Source organism: Monomorium pharaonis, chromosome 10 (genome assembly GCF_013373865.1).
Source record: "Monomorium pharaonis isolate MP-MQ-018 chromosome 10, ASM1337386v2, whole genome shotgun sequence".
NCBI lineage: Eukaryota > Metazoa > Arthropoda > Insecta > Hymenoptera > Formicidae > Monomorium > Monomorium pharaonis.
Genome location: NC_050476.1, coordinates 5,551,502 through 5,567,559, shown reverse-complemented (window position 1 = coordinate 5,567,559; position 16,058 = coordinate 5,551,502). Strand labels below are relative to the sequence as shown.

General features: G+C 35.9%; 1 protein-coding gene across 2 annotated transcripts in view; it reads left to right on the top strand.

The window, feature by feature from the left end:
* The first annotated feature begins 3,908 nt into the window (after positions 1-3,908).
* LOC105837833 (zwei Ig domain protein zig-8) overlaps positions 3,909-16,058 on the top strand; it is a 159,615-nt gene continuing 147,465 nt past the window's right edge. For both annotated transcript variants that reach the window (XM_036292627.1, XM_028194018.2), the window contains exon 1: positions 3,909-4,862. The gene's annotated coding sequence lies outside the window, so the exon portion shown is untranslated. The remainder of the gene's footprint in view (positions 4,863-16,058) is intronic.

Here is a 16,058-nt window from a genome sequence, read left to right as displayed (position 1 = left end):
AAAAGAAAACAAAAAAAGAAAAGCAATTATTACGCGCTCCAGAAGAGTATCAAAATCGCTCTTTCACGGATGATATAAGATAAAAAGAAAATTGTCACCGCGACGTTAATCATCTTTCAAAATAACTTTAATCATTTTGTTATATTATTATATATCTGATAAAATAATTTTATCAACAATTTATGATCTTGAGATTTAAATGGTATTCTTTCACTTTTGTGCATCTCAATATTTTTTATAAGTTTAAAATTAATTAAAAAATTGCTTCTAAAAAGAAAACTTTTAAATTGAATCAAAGTTTTGTAATAACGCCATTTATGTTCCGCCAGCAATCGTAAATAAAACAAATGTTAAACTTTCGTCAAGCATAGAATATTTGTACTGTTTAATTATACTGTGCTATTGAATTATTCATAATGCCCATGATATTAATATGTAAATGCGGCTTGTTGCTGATAATTAAAATTCGAACTTCCGCTTACTTATGCAGTTTGACATAGTTAATCTTGAAATAAAAATGTCATTTTTTACACAAATTTTATCATTCTGCAAATAATTCTTATTGATACTATTAATTTATTGATATGTCTATGTAGCTTTCAATTGTTAATAAATTGTGAATAATTGCATGACAACAATTCACTTCTAAAAAGACATATTAAATCGATACTCAAATGTATTAAAGTCTTTTCGAAAGCCTCCAAGTGTGTTAGCTCTTTTCCACGACGCTGATTAATTCCCTCGTTTAGAGTAAAAAACACAGAAATAAATGCGCGAATTGTAATTAAGATTTGTAATTTCTACTAAAACTTAAAAAAGTCTGTTTAAATATATTAAATGAATATAGTGTCTGTGGGATACCTATCAGATTGTTAAACGTTACAGTCACAGCTGTTATAATATTTTGCGAAGTTAAATCGCCTGTTTCTTGCTATCCTGAACACGTTGAACGTCTTTCACGATGGAAGATCATAGACTTCAGCTCTCGAACTCTTATCGACACGTACCGTGATGCACGTGCCAATAGAAGATCGGGAAAAAGAAAGAACAAACATATATTCCCAATGGACCAACTGTCTCCTCATCATTTTTAGTCTTTTTGTCTTGCGCGATCCAATTTTCGAAACTGCTAACATCGTACCCACCGTAAACTTGATTCTAGAATTTGCTTGTACTGTTTAAAAATCAGATTGACATAATCTTCAGAGCAAAGAGTTTATATGATAAATCTAAAAAAAATATTAGCTACATTTGTTATAATTAATTCAATCTTTCATAAATATCTAATGTTTCTTTACAGATTTTGCGACAACAGAAAAATTATTGAAACAATCGTCTGTGCTCGTTCTTCAATACCATTTGTTGCCAGCATCTTCGCCAGGAGCATAAAATATTTACGTAGACGTAGGATAGCGAAATTTGAAATTTTACTAGCGAAACCGAAGGCAGATACTTTAGTTCTTACGAACTGAAGTATGTGTCTACTTTCTGCCAGATGTACCAGCTTATATATTAAATCACACAAAATAAAAACGGCTGTAACATGTATTTCGATCATTATTTAAAACGCTACGATTTGTAAACGATAATTGCGAGTTGTAAACTATAAATATAAAATGGCAAATTTTCTTCAATTTATCTGTCATTATCTACTCTGCATTAAAGAAAAAGATATTATAATCTCCCATCTACTTTTTGTACATAAATTTGTTAATAAAAATAAAAATAAAAATTAGCAGTAGAACTACAATCACTTAAATTGAATAACTATTTCGATATGAAAACTTTGAAAAAGAGACCATGTTAGCCTTCTTAAAATATCAACATGCTCAGAGGGCTACATTAGCAAAATCCTATGCTATTATTTAACTTTTTATAACTCAAAATGTGTGTAGACAAATAAAATGTTAAATACGCCGAAGTTTAAAAAAAATTAAGAAGTATGTGTAATTCAATTCTAAAATATCCTATATATTGAAAAATATTTAAAAATAAAAATGCTTTATAATAAATATCGGTTGTTGTACTATGTATCACTATATTAGCGCTTAATACACTGTGAACTAAACAAATAATTTCATAAGTATTAGAATTCTTCATTTAATAATGAAAATATTACGAATAGCAATAATATAATTGGACCATAAATATTCTAATCAATTTAAGACAAACTATTTTACAGCTTTGTAAATGTAATTCGAAATAAATATTAGACGCAATTCAAACATGGTTGAAAATGTAACATTCGTGATATATTTCATTAAACCTCCGAATATCCTATTAGAGATTATGTTTATTGTTATATGGATAGCATTGTTTTCCTTGCGGATAATGTCGATTACAAGCAACCCGGGGGTGTATTAGAGTTAATATCGCATCTAATTTAGCTCCCTGTTGTGCAATATTATATTTATACTACGTGAATTCCACTATTATAGCAATAATGGTTGCGACGGGAGTTCATTCGTCGCACATAAGATCACATTTTATTCGTATGTATTTCAATTCCCGTTTGCAGACAAAGATCAACCCTATCCTCGTCCAAATAATTTCAAAATTCTCTATGTCCGTGGATATAATAACGCATACTCATATCAACAGGAATAAATAATCATTTTCAAATAGATAGTCAATATTACCTACAATATTATGTATATCAATATATACACTCCCTGTGTCGCAGTGTATACGTATCTCATAGTGTATTATATTGCATTTTGCATATACATACGCGACGCGGCAATCGTCATTTCATATACGCGATCATCATTTCAGGAATGCAAATAAAGATCGATATTAGCCATGATGCTCGTCTAACTCGATCAAGTTGATGAGTACTTCGCGCCTCGATGAACGTTAATCGAATTCTCAAATTAATTTAACAAATTGCTTTTGTGTGTACGTCAGCCCGACATGTGATACTACGGATTTTCATTCGCCAGATATTTCGTCGGGAGTCGAAAAGGATACATATCGCTCTGCAATCAAGCCAACATACCTTGGAGATTAATGGCCGTGCGGTCATATCGATAACTATACAATTCAACCTATTTTTCTCAATCCACGTCGTATATGAAACACGTTTGTAACGAGAGCGCGAAACAAGGTTGCCTAACGCGCGGCTCTCATGAACGTAATCTAATTTAGATTAAATGTGCAGTCTCATACGTGACGACGCCAGCCCTTCGCATGCGCGCATTTAAATAGGTATGTTATATCGTTCGTATAATATTCTCACAGAGCATGCAAATGGATACACGATCTAATCGACTCGGTCCGGATTCTGCCTCACAGATATAGAGGACCAGCCAGGTTGACAAAAGATTAATCACGGACAGGGCTCAACCACTAATCTGCAATCATGCCCCTTGATCTTCATTCATTACGCTCATTCTGTGGAAGATTGATTCCCCGTTATTCGTCGTTAAAAGTAAGTTATTTAATATAACAATTTTCATTGATAGATACTATTAAACGAAAAAGAGAGAGAAAGATTGACAGAATAAAAGAACAATTGAACGTCGAAATGAAAGACGGAATCTATCAACATGTAGCGCAAGCAAGAAAGAGCTGAAATAGATTACAGAAAAGTGTACTAGCACACTTTCCTCCTAATCTTCCACCTCTGCATGGTTCGACGATGGATTAGCTTGAAAAAAAGAATCGGAACTTCGTAGAAGCAGCGTGAGGGAGGAAAGAAGGCTTCGCGTGTCGCAGCGCGAGATCGAACGTGATGAAGAAAGGGCGCGAGGAAAGAGTTGAAGAAAGAAAGGAAAAACCGTATGAGAGAGAAAAGATCGCGTTGGCAGAGGAGCGGAGGAAAGTACGGAGACTGCGTGAGAGCGGGAAAACGTGGGGGGGTGAGGTGGAGAAGCGATAGAGCGAGGAGAGGGAGGCACCGACGGAGACAGAGAACGAGGGTTGGTTTGCCGAGCTCAGTTACGCCGCGCCCCTTGCGATGAGCGTTACACCGCACGAGTGAGATCGCGGTATCTCCGAAAAGAGGCGATCGCCCTTCTCTTCCTCACACTGCCAATTTTCCTCCTTCTTACGCGGTGGTGCGAATAACGCAGCACGACTGTTGCGTCAAAAAAAAAAATTGGAAAAACCTCCCGGTCTTGTAAAGGAACGGGTATCGCATTAGGTGCACGTGTTTTCCCTATCGAAAAATTAACGGTCGACGAAGTCGACACTCACCGGCTAAGCCTCTCCCTTTCTCTTTCTTAAAAATCTGCAAAAACGCATTGCCAAATTATTTGAAACTGCCCGTAAATATTTAAGGGTAGGAAAAACGCGAGAGGAAATTAAAAGGTGAAAGGTTTCCTCGCGCGACAATTAAGTGTATTAAAAGCAAACGATTGGAGAACGTGCGACGAATACATGTACGAATTATATGCACTTTACGTATTTTGTGTATAACGGAACAATGTAGTTTCCGATTAACACTGGTGATAACTGTATGATAGCTTATTCCCGTGCAAATATCCGTTCGCTCGAAGGACATTCACCAAGATAAAGCGCCGTTTAAATCAAAATAACTCGGTCGTAAAGCCGTGCGAATTGTCGTTTACGAAGAAAGTACTTGAACTCCCCGGCCGTTTGAATTCGAAGTTAATCTATATTATCGCGGAGCGGACAAATGCTTGCAACGATGTAGAAATGTATAGTGGCAAAGTTTTAACAGATAAGACTATAAAGAAAAGAATCACGAACATGATTGAGTGATCGACACGTGAATTCGTTCGAAAAGTTTCCGAATAGGAAGATATGAAGTAACCAAAACTTTCGAAATCTTGGCCACGCAGAGTTGAAGCAAAGTTGAGAAACAGTTCAATTTTGATTGTGAAGCCAATCCATCAAAGGTAAACACTTTAAACATTTTTTTCGCACGCATAATTTTTAACGCTGTTCATATGGCGATTACTCTGATGAGTATAAAAATTAATTCGTTACTTTTACGCGTGTCTGTCATGTTAAAAAATTAGTTGTTTTTATAAAATGCGATATTTGCTTTATAAATAATGCAAAACTGTGAAACTCGTGCGTTCGCATGTTAGCGTAAAAAAAAGTACAACAAAAATTTTACAACTTTGTCACAATTTTCTCGCGCAGTAATATTTTTTGCTGAAAAAAGAATTTATTTACATGGTTAACTTGTATTAGTGTAGTATTGATATAATATGCGTTAAAATGCGTGCAGTTATACGAGATCCATCGCACAACTGTATTGAGTGTCTCGAATGCGATTTTGTCTACGGCAAAAATCGTCGTGAATGGCTTTTAATAGAGGGATTTTAATTTTTCCCAAACTGTGCGCTGTAGGCGAAAACTTTATCTAAAAATACATAGCATGTTCATAAAAAAATACACACACACGCACACGCACACGCCCACGCACACATAAACGCAACACATTTTTTAGGGTAATATATATTTAAAAAATATCGTTAGACAAAAATAAAAACACGGAAAACAGCAATAGCGTTATCCTTCCTGTTGTATGAAAAAGATACGCCAAATTCCGCACTTGTTTCGTATTTTTAACCGTAAAAACTATGGTGAACTAGGTCGAAACACACAAAGCGACATTGGCACGCTGCATCTATTTACGAACTGTAATCCCGCAAAAAAGGGAACAGTCGAATAAATCTAAGCTTCCTGGCATTATAAACGCTATCCTAGCCGGTCATGTATAAAATACAGGTTTATTATTCGCGAAACGGGTTCAACCGAGGGACTCGATACTTTCGGACAGTCAAATGTCGCCTTTGATATCGCAGACAAGTTATTACAAACAATCAATTGTACGTTCCATGTGAGCCAAGGTAACGCGGGGACGGATGCGCGTCGGGAAATCGAGGATGAAAAATTTGAACGAGCTTTTAACCGTCTGAACGGAAATGTCGGAAGTGCAGCCTGCGGAATTCATTCCTGGCGGCGATTCAAACTTGTTAGATTTAGGCGGCCCGGAGAACAAGTGTACGTCCGAGTTTTAAAAGTCAAGCGCGAGCTCGAGTTTTCCAACAAACGAATTGGCAGAAGGAAATCTAGCCTCGTGCGCGTGTGCGAGAGACAGAGTTCGTCTACCACTATTGAATTGGTCTACACAATCATCTGGGTCAAAGCGACCAAGATCGATAGAGGAACTTGAACTCGATCGCCGACTTTGTCCCCTATTGCCGATTTTCGCCTGTTAAACATCCGACTCTTCCCTCGAAGTCAGACAACACGACAGTAAACAAAGTGGATAGATGCAACACTTGGTTTACGCCTATAATTGTATTCCTTCAGTATCACATTATTTCGGTAATTTGCAACCACTTTATGCGTCTCCCTAATAAATTACAAAACGTTAACGAGAGGTTTTCGCAAGAGTTTGACAAAAATTCGTTGAATATTAATATATTCGTAATTAATCAAAACGATAGAAATTGTTCGGCGACAAATTTCAACATGAAAGGGACAATGTAACGATAATCTAATTACTGTCAAAATATTCATCAGCTGTAAGCGTTTTTAATTCCAATATGTAAATTTGGCACGCCGAAAATACGGAAATTTCCCTCGTCTCACGGCCAAATAGCCACGATTATAAACAAATCAGAGTTGTTGCGCTTGAGCATTATAGCAGCTGGTTTTCACCCCTTTTTTTTCGTGACACGCGGGAGGAGACACCGTCGCTGGGAAAATCCGACGAGTTTTCCGCTTTTTGTCAAAAGATTGGATGATTAATCATGCCGTCCTATATTCTCTTGTGCCCTTTGGCATGTATATGTGTGGGTATGCCTATACGTACACGATACGCAGTTATCCCGCGCGCACATGCGTCACCGAGCCTTGTACCTTTTAGCGAACGAGAATTCATCAACGTCTGAAACTGGAGTGAAGCCTTCGTGAGTGATTGACCTCGTACTAGACCTTGTCGTTCCGCGTTGTTTCATTCCCAAATCTAATATTTCTAATCTAATAGTCCAATACTTTTAGCAAGTTCGCACGCTTTCCCCAAATCTATCACGATACTTGAAAGAAATGAAGATAAATTATTATTAGCATTTTGCTAACAATGCAATATGTCAAATATCAAACGCAATATGTCGACGAACGCTTTTTAGAGGTGGCCTTGTACTTCACCATAACCCATTTAAGTTTATCGTAAGTCCGTTAGTTTCACACAAGTTTCCTATCTATGTTTCCTAAATTTAATCATCATTCTGTAACAAGTTTGTACAACTTCCTAACATCGTCCTGTCGATCACGTCAAATATCAAAATTACGCCATGTCTCTAACAAAAAGAGTTAACTTTCACATTAAGTTTGATAACCGCAGTTAAAATATTAAATTAAATAAAGAAACTCATTTTAATAAACACCTAGTTTCTAAGGTGTTTTATTACATGCAAAGTAATCGCATGCACTAAATTTGCAAAGTAACACAGAACTTCTTAGGTCATTGTATTCCATGGTTATCAATAAACTTGTAAAAAAATTTGTTGCAGTTAGTAGGAGAATCTATGTATTAGCTAAATTTTAGCTATTAATAAATAAAATTTAGCTCCTACACACAGATTCTTGCTGCTGCAACTAAATTTTTTTTAAGTCGTTATAATTGTACTACATATTCGGTTGATGATGAGTCTTATTTAAGAGCGATTTTGTTCATGTTGAGTTCTACCAACAGTTGTTTCCTCATATAAGTTTGGTGTCTAATTTGTTACATTTATTATACATTCTTATTTTTTTAACTTTTTTTAAATACGTTTTTCTTTTAATGATTTTAACATTTTGTGACGCGCACGGTTTTAGTTCCAAATTTATTTTTATTATAGTTGACCTTTAAAAAACATTTTGTATTATTTAACCATAACGCTATTTAAGTACAATAGTTTACTGATTCTGTATCTTATTTTATTTTAAGAGAGCGAATAGAATTTATTGGAAATCTATAAATTTTATAACGAACGCTCAATCCTCTGAACTGAAGAGACCCAAACCAAAGATCGAAACGTATGCGACCATTTCTATTTAATCGTTTCAAATACGCGAAATTATTTAATCGCATTATTTCAAATAATTATTTCAATAAATTTAATTACGTTAATTTAATTCGTGACATTACCAGCTTCCGTTAAGAACTGTTTCAAGATTAATGAATATTCGGCGCGTAGTTTACGAGAGTTGAAGATTGTAAACCAAAGTCACAAAAATTATTACTTCGTACCAAAATCCATAGCAGGTTACTTCAAGATTAATATTAACTTTTCTCATACTTATGATTAATTATTCCAATAAATTTAATCACGGTTCTTATAATTATAATTCAAGAGTGTCACTTATTCATCATTGAAAAAATCTTTCTCCAAATTGCAATTATGGTTACAACATGCAACTATAGTCACAAATATCACACATTTTTTCTCAGCGCATTCTCTCTCTTTCTCTTTCATATATTAATAGTTTAGGCAATTTATAATGTTAAACATAGAGACTTATAATCTCAACTTACTTTTATGATATAAAAGTGAATTAAACCGTAGATTTGGCAGATGCATCAACGGTGACCTCATTCAATCCTGTCTCATCGTTTAATCTGCATGAGATAGGTATAACGTACGATTAGACGATTCGGCGGAAACGGAGAACCATTCAGTATTCCGCGCTTATCCGCTCGCTCAACGGCCTCCACAATCCGCGTTAGCCATGTAGCCCGAATTCGATCGCGGGCGGCTGGGGAGCTTATGAGCTTTTCAACGCGCGGATCAACGGGGTTTTGAAACCTGCCGAACAAGGACGACATAACCCTGGCATATATGTATCGCGGTCGATCGATTTCCATGCCTCAAACCGGTTCCCGATCGCTGAATGAACACTGCCGTGTAATGTCATACGGCATTTAAGTCGAGCTATGTAAATTTCACGTGCAATTATCGGTAGCGTTTGCAGCTAATTACTGCCATGCTTTCCCTGCATTGTATCAGTCAGCAAGTAACCGCAAAAGTGATGTAACCTACAAACAACATCAGCTGATTTTAAGGATTAGATATGTAAGTCGTATCTTTTCTCAATAAATTGGCAAGAGATGAACAGAATTGGGAAGTAACGCATTACCGTTACTGTTACTTTTTTATTAACGAAGAAACTAATAACGGTATTATTTTCCGTTCTTTTCTAGGTGTAACAATAACAAATTTAAGTTACATACATTATTACTTTCTACATTTTTAATTTATTTGTGATAACTTCTATTGTGTACGTGTGTATTCCATCTTCAATCTTCAATTCTTCAGTTGGTACGAATATCTTAACGTCCATTTAGATTAAACAAAAATTCAACCATGATTTTATTAGAAATAAAGTCTTAATATTTTATCATGCACGATAAGATATTGTGTGACTTCGTGTAAGAGAATTTTTAAGTTTGTTATTTTTAGCGGAAAAATAGCGAGAGATTGGACTTAAATAAAACTTTGGGCATAATATTTTTTATGTTATAAAAAAGGTAATTTACAGTAACTTTTTTATTATCTTTTTTACTATAAATACATAAATGGAACCTATTGTCAACTTGCACCAACAAGTTTTCAGCTTTCCCTTTTCTGTTTCCCTACAATAGAAGTATCATAAGTCTAAGTATCATTGGTAGATTTTCAAGCGAGAACCGCCTTCCAAAAACATAAACCAGAAATTGTAAGACACGTTTAAATATGCTTTGTAATTCTTGGCTTATGTTTTTTTATAATAAATTATAAATTATTAATCACACACGCAATCTTTAGATTTGTTTAAAAACCAGTTAGAATGTGCGCAAAGTTATTAAATCGTTCAAGTTTGTATTTGTGTCAAAACATAAAGACATCATAATTGTTGCCCGGATAAAATTAATCATCTCGGTTTACTTTTAATTTGCATTCAAGTTGCTGCCTGCTAACAACGTTCGCCGTAAACAACATAGTAATATCCACTGTATTACAATTAAATACAACAACACGATCTCGTTACAGAATTGCATAAATTCCGCACGGTGCAGCTGCATATCACATTTATTAAGAAAATGAGATTGCCTAATTGGATTGCATAGTTAATCAGTCAAATTTTTGCGAGATATCCTGTTTGCACAAAACTTTTCATGACATTGAAAATTAGGAAACAACGAATATACGGTACATACGCGATACACACACGTATAAAAGTTAATATTATATTACACCGCATTTAAATACACATAATGTACTGTTTGATTGGCGTTTCATCAGAAGCGACATACGCTACGCATTTATGCAATAAATTAATCATGCATCGGCGCAGCAGACAGCATGCAATACAGAACACGGTAATGATTAAATATAGATGCAATTATGTGCGATCGATCGAATGTACGCACAAAGCAGTCGTTTGGTAAAATGATCCTGAGAAATACGTGATACCCGCTGTTATCTGATTATCCGTTCGCGTGCTCAATTCGAGGGCGAGCGACCGGGACGTGTACGGTCGACGTCAAATTTTCGAAAGCAATCGCTTTGTGATGCAGAAGTTGACAACGTTTTGGTAATAGATTGTTTGCGCGAGGAAAAAATTGGCCGCACGGAAACTTGCGCGCGGATTTACAACCGCGCGATCGTATAACAATACGGCACCAGCTTCCCGAAATTACTTTCTCGCGCGCAATCGCCATATATCGCTCGCTTCCCTCTTAATACAGTACAGTTTTGCATCTCTATGAAAGTTCAATCAGCGAGTAACCGGATTATACGTCCCGTCCCGTTCATCCGTTTCTCCGCCGACATTATTTTATTATGAATACCTTCCTAAATCGCGTACGATTCCCTACGTACATCGGAGAAACTACAGCGGAAACGCGAAAAAAAAAAAACAACAGTGGAACAGTCGCATCGGGGCAACGCTAACGTTTAATCAATCATAGCAAAACGATTTTGCATCTTGCCTCGAGGGAGATACAAAGGGAGATACACCGTAATTCAATGCAACGCTGTAGATCAGATTATGCATACATTAACAAACGTTCCCCCCCTCCTCCCTCTCCTCCTCGCAATTTTTAACTGCGCGTATCCTCCGTGTATTTCGTCGGCATACCGAACAGACTAGTATAATTGCGAAATCTGTAATGAAATATTGCGTTTCCTCGTGTGTTTCCGCGTACGCGTAAACTGGAAATCTCCCTCGCATACGAGAATATTTTCCTTTCATTCTTTTCCGCTGTGGAAATCTGCCACCTCCGTTTCAACCGCACGCTTGTTCGCGACAACGGTCGTTTCTCTCACGCCCGATAGTGGTTATTCCAGGATGTTAATTTGCAAGCAATTCAGTACAAATCGCGGAGTCCTCTTGAAAAAAAGGGATAATAGAAAAATTCATTTTCCACACTGTTTGTCTTGGACGTTGTACCCGAGATACCCAGCGCGTGTGGCGGCTGTTTTCTCTATATGCTCCGTGTTACGGGCGGAATTGCGACTCGCGCTCGAATAAAGAGTCACCGGTACCGTGAAACGAGAACGGCAAATGAATTTAAGCGTGATTCCAGCTTTGTAATCCCATTTAAAAGCTAATGAGAATAGGATTCTGAAAATCGCTCCAAAATCTGTCTACTGTGCTAAGCTTATTATGACTTGCGCCAAGGTTATAGTTCGCAGTTACAGTCATTAAATATTCTATTACTCTCGAGTTTGCGCGATATTGCAATAGATATTACGAAAAACGAGCCATTAAATGAGAGATAGAAGTGCTAAAAAGCACGATAAAGTTTGCCCATTTTCTTCCCCCTGTTAGTTATTTAGTGGGTGTACAAGATTAGTTAATCAGGATAACAAAAGACGTTCCACTTTATTCCGCTTAGACATTCAATTCTATTTAATTCTACGTGCCACATGCGCTACGTGTAATTTCAAGCCACGCGAGCGAATCCACATTTGCCACAGAAGTAGCAACGCACGCACGGTCGTAAGTGACAACTTATCGATGCAAACTTGACGGTACCGCGTGAATATTGAATGGCGCACGGCGTGTACACACCATACGTAAATCAACATTGTGAATGTATTAATTATTCGCTTTCCGCAAAAGCGCGTTCCCAGAATCTGACAGTCACACGTGAGGCGGCTGCAGCTGGTTAGGTAACATGCTCGATGATGTTATTTCGGTAATGAAAAGGTTACGATATACAAGTGCAATATCGATACCGTATTGAATAACTTAACTCATTTTGTTAACCCATCAAAACATATTGAAAATTATAGTCTGCTCATAATTATTTACTTGAGAAAAACGCTTAATCAAAACACATTGTAAGAAAATTTTCACTTGCAACTTTTGTATAATTATTTAAATAAAATAAAGCGGTTATATAATTTTTCGTGATTAAAAAGTATGTTTTGCTTTCATATTTATGTGCTTTTGTCCAGAGCATGTCTGCATTTTACTTGACAGAAAATCAAATGTACTATTTGACATTTTTCACAATATTTCATTAATGATTTAAATATCTTATTAAAAAATATGAATTTTTTAATAAGAAATTAATTAAAATGTTAAATTTAGACAGAAAAAGAAAGAAAAAATCATTTCGTATACAAAACAGAAAATATCAAATAAAAAAAATGCAAATGCGTGATTATTGTTTCATAGATCGCGCAATAATACATAAAGTTAAGTTACTAATGTAAATAGATCCCCTAATGCTGTATGTATCCTTTTTATTCTGTTTTATGTAGTTTTGTTATCTTATGTAGTTTGTTTTATCGAGAAATGTGCCGGTTTACACAACTAATTATACATTTAAAACCACAATATAAAAAATATGAATAGATTTAAAACATCACAAATAGAATAAATAATTTAATATTATCAATTATATATACTCGCTGTTGTTTAAACTATGTAAAAAAATTATGTAAATTTTATTCTTACTTTTAAAGGATTTGCTTTTAGTAGGTTTAATATAGAAAAATATCATAAATGTGTGTATATAAAGTAAGAATTTTTATTCGTCCGTATTATTAAAGTGCAATGTTTAGAAATAAAGAGATGTCGCTTCAGAAGACTTATGTTGATATCTATAACTTTCATGTATTAACTTTAAATGTTATTATTAACTATAAACTTCACGGGATCTGCATACTTTTTTATACAATAATATTGATCCACTTCATTTCAATGCATTTTCTGAGCCATGTTGGTGTTTTTCCGCGTTTTAATTTCAACAGTTTTTACAACAGGTACAGGCAGCTTCTCTCACGTCGAACTCGTAATTCTTCCCGCGGTCAGAAATACGTGCCATGTTCCGTGAAGCTTCTACCGGCAACCACGGCACACCAGAGTAAATTCCCCGTGTTCCACCTTTCTGTTTCTTCTATCTTGAAATAAGACGGTTAGTGTTTAACGTAAGACGCTACGGTGTACCAGGATTTCGTGAGAATTAACGGCGCCTTCGTGAAATTACCTGTGTATGAAAATGGAGTGGCTTACGCGAATTTACATAGCCTTTTTCGTTTATGTTTACAAGATGCAATAGCGGTAACGTATATCAAGAAAATGTGTTGGTTTTACGGAAAACGAGTTAACCGTGCACTTAGGTATGTTTTACGTGTAACGGATAAACATGTATACAGCAGAGAGAGAGAGAGAGAGAGAGAGAGAGAGAGAGAGAGAGAGAGAGAGAGAGAGAGAGAGAGAGAGAGACTTTTCCTAAAAAAATATTTTGTTTTCCAAATATTAATTGCAGATATTGCAACATCAAATATTACTAAATCTATTTTAAAATTTTAATTTTTCTCACATGTATTTTCTTATAATATCTTGCACGTATTTATACATTTGCATGAATTTATTAATATAGTTGAATTGAACGTTAACAAATACCTAAATTATATGCATATACTCAACAAAAACAAAGTACACTATAAAGTACATATAAACTTTCCCTGTTATTTATCAACTTTTGTTCTGCTTATTCATACGTTTATTCAGTCCGACAGTAAACCATATCGCAGAAAACAGATTGCTAATTCCTCTTTAGAATAATATCTCGAATCTACAAAAATCTTGAATATAAGTACAAAATAAACCTCTGATTTATTAAATTCTTCTTTTTATGTAAGCTCCTGCCCATTTATATGGTGAATGGCCCGGATTTAAAGAAGTCGCTACTATAGAAAAGAGAGAATCGGATAAAACGTCTCGCGAAATTTTTGCCGAAAAGTACCACGTTTCTAAAATATTTCGAGACATCGCATTCAAATGATAAGGAACTTCATTAAAATCTCAATGGTTCTCCTGACAATCAAATATACATCACGAAACATAAAGACGGATAAATTTGAAGCGTAAAGACGCATTTATTTTTAACACCAACACCTCGCAAGAAAGCGACAAGTGGTATAATACGAAGTTCAATTTAGCATTTTGCGGCGTTGTTATCTTTGAAATGTTGACGGGCATAATGAATGACAAACAATGCGATCGAGAAGTCATTATCATTAGGTATGCTAATCGCGAAAGTGGAAGTAGCCACGGGCGCATCCACGTTCTTGAGTTTCCGTCGGCAACATCCACTGAATTGCTAACCATATGGCCATCGGCACGACGGAAGGAGCCCGGAGGAACTTTCGTGACGAATCTCGTTTCGACCGTACTCGCATAATTTTGCCATTGAACACGGTAGAAAGTACGCTGAGCGCCGCATTCCGTGTCGCCCCTTTACGGCGCTCCCTCATTCCCCGAGCGGCCCCGGCTTCAGCCCTGTTATCCGACCTTGCCGCACTCGCCCGCCTTTTATCGCATTCCGTGTCTTCCGCCTTCCCTTTCGCCCTCTCGATCTCCTCTCATGCGTCCGCGGTCCCCTCGCAGACCGGAATACAAATTACCCGGTAGCGTGTCGCCTCACGAGTAAAGTAGATAACGGCAATTAGAACATCATCCAAGACAAGAGCGGCATGGGTCTGAATCGTTTAATCCTGACCCTTTTCTTACTTGCGAATAGCGAAAACGCATTTCAGTGCAACGGAATTTCGCTGGAGATACATTGTCAGTCGCATCCGACCCTGCTTAAGCCATGCTAATGATGATAATCAGATCAACCTGCATCAGCCGGTAACGCCGACGTTTAATACGAACAATTTATGCTGAAGCGATATTCAAATATGGCTCGCTAATGGAAATAATATTCTGCGGGAAATGTAAATCTTCTTTACTTTTCTTATCTTCAATTACTAATTCAGAAAACTTACTTTTGCTCTCCATGTCCTTACTGATCTAACGAAACGAGAAATTCAAGTTGCATCAGCTGATAAAGAAGTGTAATGAAAACGTGATAATATATGCGAATAGTATAATAATTCGGAATATTAAAATTGTTTTAATTAAATTATTTAATAAAATTTTACAAAGGGCTAACAAATTGCACTCGCAATTGTTCCGAGATCAAAAATAAACCGTGACCGATAAAAGAAAATGTAAACGCACACACGACCTTTCATTACAGCATTAATTGATATTATCGGGCCAGTTCACCAGGCCGAATTTACTTTGACGATAACGAGAAAACGAACGATACTGAGGATACTAAGGAATTAATACATGCACAAACTCAAACTCTGAAGAGTACACTTATTCGTGGAAAATTGTGCGCATGAAGTAAACAGCACGTTTCTCTTTTACTATTAATGCTTCCGATAAATAAAATCAGTCGAGCGCACCTATAATTTCTTGAAGCAACCGCAAGATTTATTCCCCAATTTAATTATACATCATAATCCGTTGTACATTCGGGTTTCTCTTTGACAGAGAAAACTTTATGCACTTTATCAAATTTCATCTATTGCCAGACAAAAGGAGAGTCTAATCTGCTTATACATTCACCATAGAAATTATTGCCAAGCACATTACCCCAAATTGTGCAAAATAATCGCACTAACATTTCTACATTTCAGAAAATCGTTATTACATAGTAAAGTGATTATAAAGTAAAGTAAATTATAATAATAAAATCAATTACTGAGAACAAGCACAATTAATGAGTTACTTCAGCATTGACACGCGGATCTTTATTT